General features: G+C 37.7%; 1 protein-coding gene across 1 annotated transcript in view; it reads right to left on the reverse strand.

Annotated features, from left to right (window-relative positions):
* Positions 1–12864, reverse strand: part of thrab (thyroid hormone receptor alpha b) — a 153478-nt gene extending 140614 nt beyond the window's left edge. The window contains exon 1 of the mRNA XM_084434711.1: positions 12518–12864. The gene's annotated coding sequence lies outside the window, so the exon portion shown is untranslated. The remainder of the gene's footprint in view (positions 1–12517) is intronic.
* Between the last annotated feature and the right edge of the window lie 5106 nt (positions 12865–17970).

The following is a 17970-nucleotide window of genomic DNA, read 5'->3' on the forward strand; positions in this document are numbered from 1 at the left end:
TCATATTTTTTTATATACACAGGGTTTTGGGTCAGTAAGATTTTTTAAACACTTTTATTCATACTTTTATTCAGCAAGGATGCATTAAAAACTTTCCCCCTCCTTAAAAGCCCAAACTTAACATCAATGCAAAATGCAGTCTACTGCGGGATGTGCTTAATATTCAATATTGACTTGATATTAAAAATAGTAATGAAATGAGCAGCTTTGGTGAAGACAAGATATTTCTTTAAAAATATAAAAAAACTCTTTTGAATGTTAAATGTAGCATATTGTTGTAGTATAGCACAGGCAGTTGCTAACATATTTGGTTATTTGGATGCAAAATACACACCTGAACTAGCCAGTCCCGTTGAAGATGACTAAAGTTAGAAAATGAAGACTGCATGACATTAACTCCACACAAGAGTGGTGGTGATGACAGCTCACTTTGTCCCACAAAACAGTGGGCAGGGAACTCTCCTTAACGAAATCCTGATCCAGAAAAACTAGTTCCTTACAGTATCTGTTGAAGTTAATGTGGCTTGACCATCGGCAGCTTTCCAGAGATGAAACATAAAGGCCTACTGAAGTTGCAAAGTGAGGTTATAACCTACAGCATCATTATTACACCCCGCAACATCCCAGTACACCTTTCTATAGAATTCATACCAAGAGCCAGCACAAGAGATGCACACAAAATGGTCTCTATATTTTTAGCAAAAAAAAAAAAAAAATTCGAAAAAACACAGACAGACAGAGGATTAGTCAGAAATGACAGACAGAAAGACAGACAGACAAACCAGAAAAGGCAGACAGACAGAAAAGAAAGAAATACTAGTCAGAAAAGACAGACAGACTAGTCAAAACAGGCAGATAGACAGACAGGTGAACAGAAGAGTTGAGGTTTTCACGAATATTCAATCTGCAATAATTATTCAAAAAATAAAAATATTACTCACAGTTATAACTAGCCTAAATGCATTGGGTTGCGCTGTGGAGTGTGTAAACAAGATTGTATTTAATCACAGAATGTCATCTTCTGCTTCTAGGAGCTGCAAAGTTTGGAATTGGCGTTTGAGAGTGCTTCGCAGGAGACACTTTGGTTGCTATCAGAAATATTAACATCTCCATTTTTGTTCAAGTAGGATGGTTGGTCGGTGTAGTATTTGTCCCACCCCTCCTCCACTATAATTGGACGGCTGGGTAAAAAGTCCCGGTGACAAGCACCCATACAAACTTCTATTCGAAGCACAAGAAGTCGCCTGGGGTGTCTATTTGAAGCTGCTTTCTCAAGCCTCTCATCTCCACTGCGGACAGCAAGCCAAATACGTTTAACCGAAGTAGTTTAAAATCTGGGTAAGCAAACTCGTGAAATATTATTATGGTACAGTGTTATCAGTTTGGCTAAAAGAACACAAAATATATAATGTAAGCTTGTTGTTAGGGCTGAACGATTAATCGCACTTTCCACGTAATCGCACTTAAATCGAGATGCTTATCGCGATTTAAAAAAAATCGCAAAGGCTGCGATTATTTTTTATGTGCAGTTTGTCATTGATGTACGGCTCTGTAAACGCTGCTCCATCTGAAAGCACTGTGAGTTTGAGCCACTTATAACGTGCATTTGAAAAAACAACACGCGTCAAACATCTTTCCAAAACATGAGAAGCATTTATGAACCTCTTGTCCAACAACAGACAACATCTAATAACATGCATTTACTCCAAACTCACTTCATAACGACAGTTGAGCATCCTTCTGTGAGATGATGTGCCTTTTTACACAGAATAAGGCAGTCGTGTTTTTATGTCATGTTTAATCAAAGCGTTTCAATCTTCAGTTTATTCAGCTGCAGCGATAGGGATTTCCTGGAATGATGCATTATTGTACTTCTGTGGCAGGGCATATTTAGCGTGTTTGCGTGAGAGCGCCCTCTGGCGTTCAAATGGGGCAGTATTTGCTACCAATCAGCCGCACTCCACTGACACGCTGCGCATTAAATAATCGCATCTTTTGCCAAATCGCGTGCGGTTTTATTGCGATTAATCGTTCAGCCCTACTTGTTGTGTATTTTGCCTAATTACAACCTTGTTCAGAAATAGTGACAAAAACGTCATGATTAAAAAGGCTCCATGAATCCTCTGTCGTTGTATGTAATCTGAAGATGTGATCTCCTTCTCTACCAGTCTTCATTATGAAATGAAATCTCACCTCAGTTCTCAACCCTTGTTCCTTTTCTCACAGAATATCACACATATTCTGCAGGTGCAGTAAGCTGCCAAGATCAATCCTCAGCCCGCTGCTGGAGGCTGCAGCCAGTTAATCTAACATCAAGCCTGGCTAGAATAAGTTGCTCCAAACCGTAGAAAAAGTATACTGCAACATAGGAGTGTGCGATATCATCTACGATAATATCGTGATTGTTTTAATGATGTGAAATCGAGTATGTCCCTCACTTTGCAAACAACAAACAAAAACTCGGCAAGAGCGTTAACCCTTTTCGGTTTAGGTTAGACTACTGAGCGTGCGCATTTAGAGTGCACGCTCTCAACTGCGTGATTTAGGCTACTCTATTTAAATGCAGCAACAAACACACCTGTATTAATTGTCTGTTAGGCTATATATCATATGATATAGAAAAGCAATCACACAAAGGCCCGGTTTCACAGACAGGGCTTAGACTAAGCCAGGATTAGACCATAGATCAATTAGGACATTTAAGCAATTTTTATAAACATGCTTAGAAAAAAAACATTACCGATGTGCATCTTAAAACTAAAAAGGCACTGATATATTTTTAAGATCAGTCAGTGCAAGTTTATTTCAGTGGAAACAGCTCAGACTTACATTTTAGTCTAGGACTAGTCTTCAGCCCTGTCTGTGAAACCAGGGGATAGAGTGCCATTTTCTCCTCAAAATATCAGCACAAATAAAATTAATAGTTTTTAATAGTTTAATAAACAAGAAGTTAATATTAAGTGACTTACATTTTAGACATAATATTGCCATTTCTCAAAACAAATATTTAATAATCTGCAGGGGGGAAAAAAGGTCATTATAGATTTGAAACAACATGGTGAATGAAAAATTTACATTTTGGGGTGAACTATTTCTTAAAGGAAAAGTCATTCTGAGATTAATTGCAAGAGATATTCCACTGGAAAACACCACTTTTTCACCACCATTATATGACACATCTATCTTTGAAAACTCATTCACATTTCACAAACCTCTCTTGAGATAAAAAACTTTTCTTCGAAGGGGTCATTGACTGGATTATTTTATAATGTTTCCTGGGGTGCCCTTATAATGTTAGTATGATTTTAACATCAAAAATTGTCATATATAAATAAAAGGCATTTTCCCATGCCTGATTTTAGCCTCTGTTTTAACCTGTTAAGCTGCAACCCCACTTTTGAAAAATCCCCAGAAATGACATACCCAAACTGAAACAGATACAGTTCATGAACCCTTTGCACTAAAAGCACAAGTATGATCTCATTTGAAAGCTGACACCTGGCAGTTTATTGTAAATGTAGAATTAATTATTGTCATAATGACAAAAATTGTTATAAATAGCTTCAAAGTTTTGTAAAGTTATTAGAAATTAATTTTTATGAAACATCCTCATGAAAATAAAATTGAAGTTGGCACTGTAGCAATCTAGAAATGCACTACAGCTAAAGCCATATGTCTAAACATTCTATGTTTAAAATCTGAAGATAATAAGTCCAAAACGCTGTATTTAGTTAAATGTTTTTCAAGACCATGTCAAATGACTTTATTTTGATTTGACGCTAAAATGCTACTGATGTTTATTGTCATCTTCTAACCATCTATCCAGTATTATTGTCTCTATTGTTTTGTGGTGCAGACGATCCCCATTCAGTCTCAGTCTCCCCCTGCACACATTCACACCTCTCCAGCCTGGTTATGGCTCTGAATATGCATTTCTTTTGTCTGCATTATAGCTACTAACGACTGGCTATTCATAGGGTTTCAGTCCCTAATTTCTTTTCTCAAAGTTTACCTCACATTTTAAACTGTATCAAATGCATTTCTTGAATAAAGACACATTTCAGGTAGCATTCAAAAAATAATAAAAGTATAACTTTTAGCTAGCAGGTGCACCTAGGGCTAGCTAGCATGTTAGCTTAGCACACCATCAATACACGACAATTTATGAGATTAAAACCATGTTTGTGCTCTAAACTTACTTTTTAACGCACGTTGAGTATTTTAAATAATCTTCTGTGATCTAATTTGGCTTCAGATAAAAAAAATCAGACAGAAAATATACTATTGGATAGTGTTCTGCACAATGATAGTCTATATAGATTAGCATTACATTATAAATATAATCTATTATTATGAAAATACCTGGCATGGCTTGAAAAACACAGGTAACTCAAATATCAGTGCAATCATCTTTATTGTCTTCAAAACGTCTGTATCTGCATGTTACAGCGCGATCTCTTGTTAGCTTTGTGTGTATCAGTGACGTCCTGGAATGTCACATGATCATGGCTCTTCTTCATGTTCCATATATGGACTATTATTGTGCATGTAGCGCCCTCAGGCTGCTGGTATGAATTGAAAACACAGTATCAGAATACCAAACGCTCATAAAGATTACATCGACGCATTTGGGTATAAATTCAATAAATATTATTCTTGTCTATAGAAATATGATGTAAATCTATGAGAATCTATCAATATTTCTCCAAATCTGCACATTTTTGAGCTAAAGCCCTGAGGGACGTTGTTTTGTGTATCGCTGTCATGACGACAGCACGGAGTTTTTTATGAATGAAAGCGGCTGACGCGCATAATTCATATTAAAGGTATCGACTCATTTTTTCATTTCATAACTCCTGACACAAATTAAGACATAACTGTCACTATGAGTTTCTCAGAATACAATAGTGGTCAAATACTGAAACTTGAGTATTATATCTTTTTAATTATGTATAGTTTGTCAAGGTATAACATTAAATCTGATAGTAATTTTGAATTAAATAAATAAATAACGCTTCAGTGCGCGGGCGCACTGGCAACGGTTAACAGGTTAAGGGGCGTGTCTGCAGACTTCAGTGTAAACGCCCACTGCTGTGATTGGCTGACATGTTTGCACATAAAATAGCTAGTATTACATGTGGAACTCTCTCTAAAACTTTTACTATGTTTTTACTATTTCAGCTATCGAGATTTAGGAATCGTGAAAAGTATTTTGATCATAATGATCTTTTCCCATCACATGAAAGGTTGCAGTGATGAGCATTGAGCAGATGACAGACAGTCTGTTGATCGCGTATGAAAAGATCATATCACTGCAACGCAATTTCGGCACTCTCACGAATGCTTTAAGTTTCACCAGAGGTGTAAAGTCCAGGGGTCAGAAAGTAAAAGTCCTGCCATGTTTATTCCACCCATGAACTCAGCCAGCTGATTTGATTTCACTAATTAGTTCTATCTCCTGGCTGAAAAACGGTGCTAATTAGCAAATCCAGGTGATTGGAACAATAGCTACTGAAGAGGACTTTTACTTTCTGAACCTGGACTTTACACCTCTGGCTTTCACCAAATAACAATGCAAACACGATGTAAATACAGTAAGAGCTTCGTTGTACTGTACATTGTAACAGCGTCATGATTTTGTGATGGTTGATTTCAACGAGTTTTGGCAAGTGTCCAGATAAACTCGCGCTGTTAGATTGACAGCTTTGGCAATTGGAAAATGGGAGCGTTCTTTGATCGCTTTCTTTATATAGGCTAATTTAATCACAGTTTAAATACGATTTTTTCATTCTACTAAGTGAAACGACGTGAAGTTGATTGTTTAGTCACTGGCTTGATTTACTGATGCATAAACAGTATTGAATGATATTTTGAGAGATAATCTGTCTGAACTTGAATAATTACATCAGAAATCACTGATCACAGATCAGGCATTAGAATAAACATGACTACTTACATTTTTGTGGCGTTGCTGGCAGATCCATATCGTAAAAGTCTGTTTGCAAAGCCTACGCCGAAATTTACCAAATAATCCACAGTGAAATACACCGAATACAAACAAATTATGCACTGCTGAGACATTCACATTGTTGTGAAAAAAACTCCACTATCCTAGCATTAGGATTGTTTGGAAGGTAATAGTATTATTGATCCTCCTGTATCGATCTTTTCTCGTTCTCATGTCACTGTTCACTAGCGCTCTTGTGGGTGGGGCCAAAGCTGAAGTGTGATGTCACAAGTCTCCACTTTTTAGATCCTGTCGTTTGCCGGCCTTGGTTTCAATAAAATCAGTTTTTGGAATAACATGAAAGTTTTGAGTTTTGAAACTTACAGGGTATTTTTAATAGTAGGCCTATAACGAACTCTTAACTGTCAAAGGATCAAGGAACATTTGAATTCTCAGTCTATGACCACTTTGAGAGATGTCAGAAATGTGACCATAAACAAGAGTTGCATCCAACTGTGACAATGTGCTGTAAATTAAAGGAAGACATATTGGCTTGCAGCAAGAGAGCTGTCAGTTTTCATACAGCTGAACCACACACACACACACACACAATAGCCTAATAAAAAATAAAAATAAACTACAATCACCATTCATATTTTTCTGTAAACACTTACAAGCTATACAAGCAGCAAACAGCATGGGCTGACATGCAAGTTCACAATAGCCCCAAAAAAGATCACAGGCCGGTTTTTCAGGATTAAAATAAATGACAACAGCTACTTTCTGGGTTTTTATATGGAGGCATTTAGTGGTACAAATAGGCATTTGTTGTAACTGATGGCCTAAATATCAAAGGCATAATAAAAGGTAAATGATCATGAGGTGTGGCACAACATCGCTGCCAAACCCTCAGCTCCTGGAAACGGTTCAGATGACTTTCTCAAGCATGAATGTTTATATAAGAAAAGACCTCCTAAAAAGTAGAATTCCTTCCTCACAGTAACAGTTTCATAGTAAAATCAGATTCAAGATCATTTCAATGACCCAGACCTCTCAGACAAAATGATGCCAAGGTCATCTGCAAAAATGCCTCACTTTTATAATACATTACAATACAAAATAATATAATAGAAGCACAAAAAGATGCAGATCTGCAATTCACGCAGTGCAAACAAAACATTACCTAACTTTACTTTCAATATTGAGGACTGTGGCACTCCCATAACTCCCAGGCTTTTGATTTTCTGCCAACTCACTTGTCATCCATTTTAGTCTATCTATAGAAGTTATACATTACCTAAGATGACTCAAAATGGAAGTGGTGATGAATGCATTTTTCTGCTGTTGAATCATGCCTTTTATCAATACATCTGACTTGCGTTTTTCAGAAGAATTCTCTTTTGTCCACAAATCTGACTCGTTGTGCACCTCCCATTGACAGAATAGTTCAACAAATATCTCATACCATTCCAAGACTACAACTGAGCAGATCTGCAGGAATGAGGAATGACTTACAGTTCCATCGTGCTGAAGTCAATGGGTTTTCTGAAATAAGGTCTGTGGTTACACAAGCTCAATATATTTTCACGTTTTATTCGATGACATAAAATACATCAGTACTCCCCCACTTGTGATTTTTAAGCTTTTACGTGTCTTGAAAAAGGTGGTTGCTAACAAATGGCTAAATGAGACTACAGAGGTTGTCAGGGACATTAAATGTCATCACATCAAACTGGAAAACTCATCTACTCACCAGTCTACTTTTATAGTCATGTTGTGTTTATACTCACTCTCTTGCAAACTTTTCTAAATCAAACTTTTCAACTTGAAAATGGAGAGAAGCCATGCGACCTCGGTGAAGTATATTTATATCCTACTTTTATCCGTTTACTTCAGCCGATTGCATTTAGGCTTCAAAATGCAAATACTAACTATATGAACAAAATTTGTACAAAAAATCATAAACCTTTCTTGATCACAGAGCTTATTTTCTGCAATAATCCAAAACTCAATGGAAATATCCTGTTGGCTTTTTGTCGCGGGAACCAGGGTGATGCCAATTTATAAGTTGGCCTACAAAATTACATCAATCCTGCAGCACTCTATAAGACATAATAATGATACAATAAATCGTTTTACTTTTTATGCTACAGAAGAGCACAGAAATGTTTGTTGTTCTCACACCTAACATACTAAATCAAACACCATGTTATCTACACACAGTGGGAGGAATTAGGCTAGTGGTAACCCTTTTTTTCTGTACTGTGGACTGGAGGTACAATCTATTAACACATTCAGCTCTCGACAGCTACAAAACGTGTAGCACCTGTTACACACTTAGTTGTTAACAAACAGATAAAATATTCATAGATACATGCTATCTACAATTCCCAACATCCAATGTTATTCTATATAGTTTAAATCCATGCTGGGCTGAGAGTACCTCCAGTCAGTGAATTGAACGTATTCTTTGCACCATTTACAACGCAAAAAATAAACCAGCACATTTCTGAGCCAAAAGAGCAACAGGGAGGAAGCCACTAAGACCAGATTAAAAGGCTGTGTGAGATTTAGGGCTGTTAATTAGTGTGAAGTGTGGCTTAAAAAAAAAAAAAAAAACGCCTCTCGAGACTCTGTTCTTATAAAGGCTAGTATATACTTTCGTCTTGCTCGCATGCCGCCCTTTGCGGTCGTGTATGTGTGAGACGAGGGGACGATTTTTGTAATAAGGCCAGATCTCAGCTGAAGTCTCTCACTGACATGGAAACCACATGAACAAACCAATAACAGAAACTAAAGACAAAAAAGATCAAATACAGTGGGGAGTTGGCCTGAAAGAAAAGGACAGTGAAAGACAGAGATAGCTTTTTGTGTATAACAAACTGACGGAGTGTGTGCGGCGTGTATCTGTGTGCATGCAGGTCCATGATGATTGTGTGGGCAACGTTATCTCAAAGGGGCCAGAACAGCGGTGGGTGACGTTCACGGGTGATTATACAGAGTGGCGATAAATTCATGTTTCATAGGACAGTGGTTGTGCTTATCAGAACTGAAGCCGAACTGCCCTCCGCAAACGTTTTAGACCAAAGTCAAAGTTCAGTTTTGGCATTTGCCACCATGCATCTGCTGAGAACACAGTCAAAGAAAGAGGTTAGCACGGTTAGCGCAGCCATGAATTATGTAACAGCTGACACACAGCAAAGCCGAGGCTATGTTACAGCTAAAAACATGTAATTATCTTTAAAAAGAAAAAGCAGGAAGTTGTACAGGACCCCTTTTAATGCTCCAACACATAAAAGGAATGCTGTGCTAAACATAATCGAGCTCATTTGAGATGCTTTCTCTGAGTGTGGAAACCCCATTTATACAGATCAGGCATGTGATCAGCTAAAGAGAAAAAAATAAGGATTATCATTATGAATTTGTTAAATTGAGTATTTGATCATAATAATATATTATATTATAATAAAATGTTATAATAACAGTATTAATTTGTAATAAAAGCAATCATTTATAATAAAAGTATTAATTAAAAGCGTTAATTTGTATTTGTTCTTATTATAAATTATTATTAATAACAATAATAATAATAAAGAAATATCTTTATTATTATTTTACAGAAAAACAGTAAAATTGCAATACTAATATTTACGGTTGTCCTCATTTCTTTGCTTTCAAACGTTAAACCACTGAGCTTTCATTTTGGTGGAAAACTGCAGGGAGACGCTTCACTTTGTTGTCAACAACAGATCTATAAACAATTTTCATTACAAATTTGGGAAGATGCTTGGTGCACGTTGCGTTCCCAAATGCAAAGTGACTCAAACACAGCGCTTGCAGACTAGTATTTACTGTGAATTGAAACTGTAAATGAAACTTTACTCTGTACCATGCAGAGCGTTATACGTATATATATGATCGCACTAAGCCATCTCACAACGACGCATTGTCAAAATTCATTAAAAAAAAAAAGTTACCGAACGCGGTTTCAGCGCATATTCTTACTCGAATTTGGCACTTTGAACCCAACATGCTATGGGTGACCCGTAGATGGCGCTGTCAGGAGCAATCAGTGCATGACAAATGTATTAGAAAACATAACATTTAGTAATTGTTTAAGGCCATTTTGCAATTCTGAATATGGAAAAATCACATCCCTGATGAGGCATATGAGTCTCTTTTTGAATATTTAGATTTAAACGCAAGCTTTAGGGTATGTTTACTAGGGTATGGTTAAAAACGTAGGCTATGCGTTTTGCCCGTTCATTTACACAAAAATGGCGTTTTGGGGGCCTGAAAATGGGATTCAAGGTGCAAGGTTTTGAAAACTATGCTTTTATCGTCTCCATGTAAACAACAAAAACGTGAATTTGTGAAACCGGCGATGACATGCATGTTTTTACATGTTCACACATGCGTATTACGTGTTCGCTGTTTCAGCGGTCTCGGCCCGCTTGTTTGGCCTGCACCAGGGTTCAGATGGCAACGTTCACACTTATTCAAATGAACCGCACTAACAGAGCAATCGCACCAGGGTTTGCTTTAATCGACCCAAACATGCCAACACACCTTTATAATGTAGTGCATGAATCGTCTTTTACATACATTTTTGAAGCTTGAATGTCCAAGTCCTGACTCAATTTTATTAAATTGAAAAGAGAGGCAAGGAAAAATAATGTCATGGGTTTAGAATAAAATAAGGGTGAATAAACACAGAATTTTCATTTTCATCCTTTAAAGTGATAAAAGAACATCATATTTTGAGGTTATACCATGTTACCACACTATATTATAATTTAAATGATTCTATATATAAAGAGGCAGGGTATTGTCTTTAAAAGCAGATGTCATTTACAGTAAACTGCTGCAATCTAAGGTACAACATTTTGCATCTTTTACAAAAATAATAAAATCCTGAGCGATAACGTTGGTTGATGTTTTACAAAATGGACTTATCGGCTTTCTAGTGTGTGTGTTTTAGATAAAAATGCATGACACATACAGCACGCTGTGATAAACTATAGGTCACTGCCTTAACACGTGCATTCTGTTACTCACACTAGAAATTATTTTACACCAGAGTGAACAAACACAAATGACGGTGCTATGGTTTTCAGCTTTGTATACTTCAATGCGCTTACGTAATCAAATCAAAGCCAACTGAAAAAAACTGTGAAAATCAGCCAACTGAGGTGTAAAACTGAATGAGGTTGGGTGTGATGTGGCAGCAATAAACAAATCAAATAATCGGGACATCTGAAATATGACACAAAGGATTGAAAACCCTTCAAGAATTTCCAAGTGCCTGGTGGGTTTATAGAAGTGGCCACAACCTAACCATTCTCATACTTCAAACCCATCATTGTTAGACTGTCAAACCTCAAAACCATTTTAAGTACCCAGCATGCTTTTTGAGTGTATGCTTTAGCATCATATTGACTGGGATTTCAACTTCAGCTGCAAAGCCTTAACTCAATGTCACTGCTCAATGTTGACCTATATAGCAAGGGGCCATGGGATGGCGGGCTGCTAGGAGAGGGGCCAGGGGAGTTCACTTCCTCCCCATTAAAAACTCATCAGGGCCCGACACAACAAGCCAAGCTACCGTTAGACAATGATTGCAACTCATCCTTGACTGGCTTTATAGCTCAAATCTAGCAAGATGTGCTCACATATATCACACATACATATTTTTCTACAATATCCATCAGGTAATTCAGCATTTAGATTAACTTCTCCTTAGAAACATTACAGAATATCAAAACAGGTGGTTGCTCACTCACACATGCTTAAAAGTCCTTAAAAGTCCACTTGAAAATAAATTGCATGTTCCCTGACACAATTCAAGAAGCAATTAGGCTAATTAGCTATTAAAAACAGGTCACATTGGTATGAATCACTTTGAACGTAATTAAATTTCACTTTAAAGAATGTGCTTAAGTTAATTGCAATTTTCACTTGTAAAATAACTATCCAAGCTCATTCTATTTAAATGAAGAAATAATTAAGGTAGCCTACTGTTGAAGCTGCATATTGCATAATCAGTTTACTCTGTAAACAGTTCACACAAACTTTTCAAACAGTGAGCAGACTAATGAAATGTTCATCTCTTTACCAATTTACCTGTTGGTACTGTACCTTCTGGCCACGTTATCCGGTGAATAGATAGAAAAGAGCACCTGAAGTGAACCCATCAGCCCAACACATGCAAGCTTCAGAATGTGTGTGTGTGTAGCAGGCACATACTGTACTGTACCAGTAGAAACGGGGCTACAATATGTCTATTAGTACAGTATGTGCCTGAAACTAGGCCCTACATACAGCAAGACACTCTCCTCGCCGGCAACCTGTGCAATGTCAGCCGTTTGCAAGCAAAAGACCGCGTGCACTAAAGCCTGTGGTGTCTTACAGTGAGGAGCCATGGGAATGAATCATTTAGCTTTAGGACCGCTGACCTGTCAAACCATGCAGCTAGCGTACACTGGAATTAGCTTGCTAGGGCAGAGGAACGCGAAGGAATGTTACATAGGCGCGAGAGCAGTAAATAAACACGCACAGCGCGCGACTCACCGTGTGAATGTTTGGCGGGTTTCAGGGAGATCGCGGGGTTCCTGCGAGTCGGCGTCGCAGATAAGTGAAAACGTCCTGCTTCGTGTATCCAGTGCAAGTGTGGAGATACTAGTGCACACAGTGAACCGACACCACCGCAGCGTGCCTTCAAACTAATGTGTCCTCTTCCTAAAGTCCTCGGTTTGCTCTTTAGGACGTGCACTAAGCTCTTGGTGGTGGGTTTTCCCCTTAGTTTGAAGGGGGGAGAAAAGTCCTCTGCCTTGCCCGTGCTGCCACGACAGGGATTTGAAATGAAGAGAAATACTACGATCGCTCCTCCCTCCTCCCCAGTCCCACTCATGTACAGTACCACAGGGAGCGTATAAAACAATTTAATAAAACGATCTACCGCTCTCTACAGGACTAACACTGTAAAATACTGATGACTGCACTCTTTCAAACTGTTGTCATGCGAGGCGAATGACAGCGCGGGAGGCATCCGTCACCATCCCGCCGCATCATTGAAGATCCTCACCGCTGCCCTTCTGACTTAAAGGTGCACGCAGACTTTTTGCTAATTAAAAGGTTTTAAACATAGAGAAATGAACAGCAGTTTTGAGAAATTTTAAGTAATGTAGGATACATTCACATGAGAGTTTACACTCATCAGTCTTCTAGAAAAAGCTGTTTTATTTTATATGCAGTGGCAGCCAGTCACCCCCTCAGGACATCACATGATCATAAGCATTATCTGTAAAGCCGCAGTTTCCTCCTGATCTCTAACCGTTTCTCCTCCTAATCTCTTCCATATCGCTTTAAAATATAGCATTCTGCTATACGTTTTCTGACTGGCTCTGTGCCTTCGTGTTTCTGGGCCGGAGCATAGGCTATAAGTGAGAGAAGTGTACATTTTGAATGCTTATATCTTCTAAATGTGAATTTTGTCATTGTTTTGGAGCACACTACCTTAAATGCTACTAAAAGCTAAAAAACTTACATTTTGATTTCATGGGGACTTTAATAATATGTTTACTTTATATAGCACTTAGTCAATGCTTTAAGTCACCATGAAATCAAAAATGGACTATTCTTTTTTTTTTTTGCTTTTTTTTTTTTTTAAGGAAAACTGCAGTTTATTTTAAAAAATCTATCCCTGCACGTCACTATTTTTTAAATATTTTTTTTAAAATCATGAAGCCTAGTATAGTCCAGGATAAAGGTATAGATCAGTGGGTGTGCAATTCACTGGTCCAAACTAGTGTTTAATTTTAAGATAATAAATTAAAATAACATAATAACAAATACAGTTTGCAACGTCAAGCATAATGGACTGTTTTGTACAGTTCAAATAACTGGAAGCGGCTGACACAGTTTAAAAGTAAAAAATTACCTTTAGATTAAAAATAATCTGTAAGGTGGATAAAATATCAAAATGAAACATCCAAAGAAGCAGTTCCTGATGGCTTAATGAAACAAACAAGCCGCAATAATGTGCAGGTCTTGACACAGACTGAAGGAAAATGTTATGGCATCAACTGCCAAGTACGAACACACGTTTCGATATAATGCAGTTAGTGAACAAACTTCATGCATCCAAGGTGACAGGTGTCATTATAGAGTGTAAAACTTCTGGTGCTAATGTGATGAATAAGACTAATCTAACCTTCAAATGGATTGTTTACCCAAAAATGAAAATTGTCATCATCTAACCCTCATGTCGTTCCTTAAATCCCACAGTGAGTTGTGACAAGATACGTGCTCGATACCTTTTCAAATATGTACATGCTGGCTATGGATAAATATGCTGAATTCCTTTAATTGAATTGCATATAGTTACAGTATATGACTGATTAAATCTAAAACAGAATGAGTCATAAGTGAAGGACAACTGGACTAATTAAACATATTCATAAGCTGGAATAACCTCTGAATCAAACAAACCCTGCACATCTTCAGGAATGCAACAGCCATTAATCTAGAAAACAGAGAATTATTGACATATGAATTAAAGACTCATCTTTGCCCAGTGAGGCTGCATAAATAACAAAGGAACTTGTCATTTTAAATTTGGATGTTGATATTTTATTGAACAGTTAAAAAAAAAAGGTATATTTTGCCCTAAAAAGATCAAGGGAACAGGGGAAAGGGGCCAGCACATTCAGTCAAAAGGAGATGACTCAAAAGACAATCTGCTAACAACAATCTCAAGTATCATCACTTACCTGTTTATGCATTGTTTTCCAACCATATCTGCAAATAAACCTGTTTGAGTTACCTCAGTTCTGGTCATTGAGTCCAAGCCTGAGTGAGACAGAAGGTCAGACCAACAAGATGAGCACAGCAGGATTTTCCAATCATTCCCCCAAAGATCTTTTCCTCCCCCTTTCACGAGATGACCGTCCCCTGGAATACTACGTGGAGGAGTTCCTCGAGCTCTGCCACCTGATGTCCTGGAGCGACGGCACTTGTCCATCTGTTTTTACTACTGTCAGTGGGAGCTACCACCTGCACGGTACTCCTCCCTCGTCTTTCCTCGCTCCTCATGCCCGCCACAAACCCAGAGCCAGTGCCAATGCCCACCAAGGACCACAAGCCAGAGTCCACCACAACCCAGAGCCTGCCGAGTCTGTCCAGGTGTATGATCTGGCCTTAATGTCCATCCTGGTGCTCGAGCCAGAACCAGTGTTCGTCCCGGAGCCCGAACCTGCTCTCGCAACGAGCATGAACTGCAAGCTGGAGCCCACCGCAGACCCAGAGCCAAAGCCATGGCAGGTGTGCTAGGTAAACAAAAGCCATGGTCTGAAGTGGAGTATGCCTCTTTCAGGGCCTGTTTTGTGCGTACGTAACGGTTATAAATGAGGCTCCAGGTGTGGCCTGTATTGAAGTTCATCCCTGAGGGAGTGCTGGTGGAGTCTGACATCGTCGAGCAGAGTTCCACTCTTCCTCATGTCCCTGAAGTTTGTACCTCATGCGAACTCCTTGATAACCTGATCTCCTCTTACATTCAAGCCTTGTCACCACCACTGCTGGTCCCGTCCAGTCCCAAGTTGTCTTATCCACCTTGGGCTACCCAGTCATCAGCTCCGCCTTGGTGTGTGGATCTTCTCCAAACCCAAACTCCACCTTGGCCTTCCAACCCATTAGCTTCACCTTGGCTCAACACTCCCTCAGCTGCACGTGGTCCGTCATCCCTCAGGCTCCGTAAGGCTCCCTCGTCCCTCTGGATCCAATTTGGTCACGAGCTATTGTGCTATTGTATTGTGTGTTTTTTTTTTTTTTTTTTTTTACATTTTCAACTTTCTTTTTTGTGTAATGTTGCTGTTTGAGCATGAAAAACGTCTGCAAAGTTACAAAGCATACACTCCAAAAGGAGTCATTCTCTATAAGTAAGCATGAACTCCCTGAAACACCTCAATTGTAGTCTTGAGTTTTCTTCAGGAAATGTACAGTACACGTCTCAATATCCCTCATTTAAATAATTTCTGTCCAAGGCATACGAATACGGGTGATTCTATAATTGCAGGTATATTTGGTGTCAAGTAAAAAAAAATTCTGCTTTTTTCAAATGGTTATATTTTTTATTATTTTAATTATTAAATTGTTACTTTTATGTTAATACAATATGTTACAGGACATAACAATATAATATTTTCTGTGTCTTATATAGCTGAAAATGATGATTTCTTCTTGTCCGAATTATTAATATTGGTAATATTGTATTAATAAAAGCCCTAAATAGTAATTTTCCTAATTCTACAACATTAAATTGTTTAAAAATAACTTATCTTATAAAAATGTGTGTCCATAAATACTGCATCAATTTTGTTACCGTACTTTGACTTTAAATTGGTAGAATTATCTCCCACAAATATGTAGGATACAGGAAATGATGTCACTTTTCCTCACTGATAAGATCTGAAGCACTGAAAGGTAAGGTGTGAAGGTGAAGGTGTGCTCTCTCTGAGAAAATATTTTAATCTAAAAAGTTATTACACCAAGTTATTTTGTAAAACGTCAAAACTGTTACCACAATATCAAAAGGAAAACAGATTGTATTACTGATCACACAGTGGATTGTTTAAAAGTCTTTTAATCATGATTTCATAAGTGCCATGTGCTCTTAGCATTTATGCTAGGAAGTGCAGTTTTTGGCTAAAAGGTTTAAAATGGTCAATTCTGTTACCGTCAATGTTACTCTGTTACATTGCCTAATTTGTCTGTAACAAAGCTGGCAAACAATACTAAAAAGAAATCTTTTTTTTTATTTTTTTTTTATGTATCAATCATAAAAAAAAAAATAAAAAAAAATTGAGTTGCGCTAATAGTGTGTTGAAACTCGTGGTTATGGTAAGGTGCGTGATATTTCTGACCCAAGCTTGAAGTGGTTTACCAATCAGACCATACTGGTCCAGCCGACCAATCAGAGCACATTACGATTTTCGAAGGAGAGGCATCATAGAGACTGGAACTAAACCGAGTGTCACTGACAGACAAAGAGAAGTGTTGCAACAATGTAAAATATGTTAAAAAATAATGTTTTTTGAACATTCAAGCATGAAAACATATTCTAGTAGACCTCAAAAACATAAGCAAGACTTTGAAAAAGGGCATAATATGGCCTCTTCAAAGTTCGTGAGGATTTAAACAAAGTTCTCTTAGATATCCAAGTTAAGAGTGCTAGAAATCCCAGTGTATCAAATAAATATATACATTTGTGCTTGAGATGTTATTGAAACTGGGCCTACCACATCTAATGATTCAAGCAGATTAGAACATCTCATCCAAAATGCTGTTCTTCCACACACCTGTGAGGAAAACATATACGAAATCCCTCTGATCTCAGTGGGGTGCTAAAACATATAACATATAAAGTTACCAATGATAGGAAGTTGAGTGTCAACATATGATGAAGGATTGTCAATGCATATTTTGTGCTGTGTTCTTGAAGACCCACCGCAAACGCAAAGCGTCATGCACAGTGTTATGTTTCTGTCATCAGATCGTCATCACAATTGATGTTCAAAATATTTTGAACACACTGCTGGAATAGTGTCCAGAACAGATCTTTAATAAGTCTAATGAGTGCCGAGTTTTTCTGTGATGTGTATGAACCTTCAGGCTGAATCCTTTTAAAGTCTGGCTCTCTAATAGACTACAATTTTGCCTTGAGGCAAGTATGAAAAATGCATCAGTTTTTTGTTTTTATTTAGTTTGTTTTTACTGAATAGTTTGTCATTTAGATTTAAAATCAGTTGAAAAAAAAGGAAAAATATCAATGCATAAAATAGTTTGGGTTGAGGTGGTGAAAGAATGCAATGATTGCAGTGTAATTTATAAAATTATACTAATTTAGGGAAATTCATGCTGGTCTAAACTTTCTTTTTAGGGTACAGGCAACTTGAAACTGCCCCAGAGGGTCAAATAAAGGTATGATGGAATCAATGCTGCAAAGAACTCTTTCTTTCTCATCAAAT

Source organism: Rutilus rutilus (genome assembly GCF_951802725.1).
Source record: "Rutilus rutilus genome assembly, chromosome: 16".
Lineage (NCBI taxonomy): Eukaryota > Metazoa > Chordata > Actinopteri > Cypriniformes > Leuciscidae > Rutilus > Rutilus rutilus.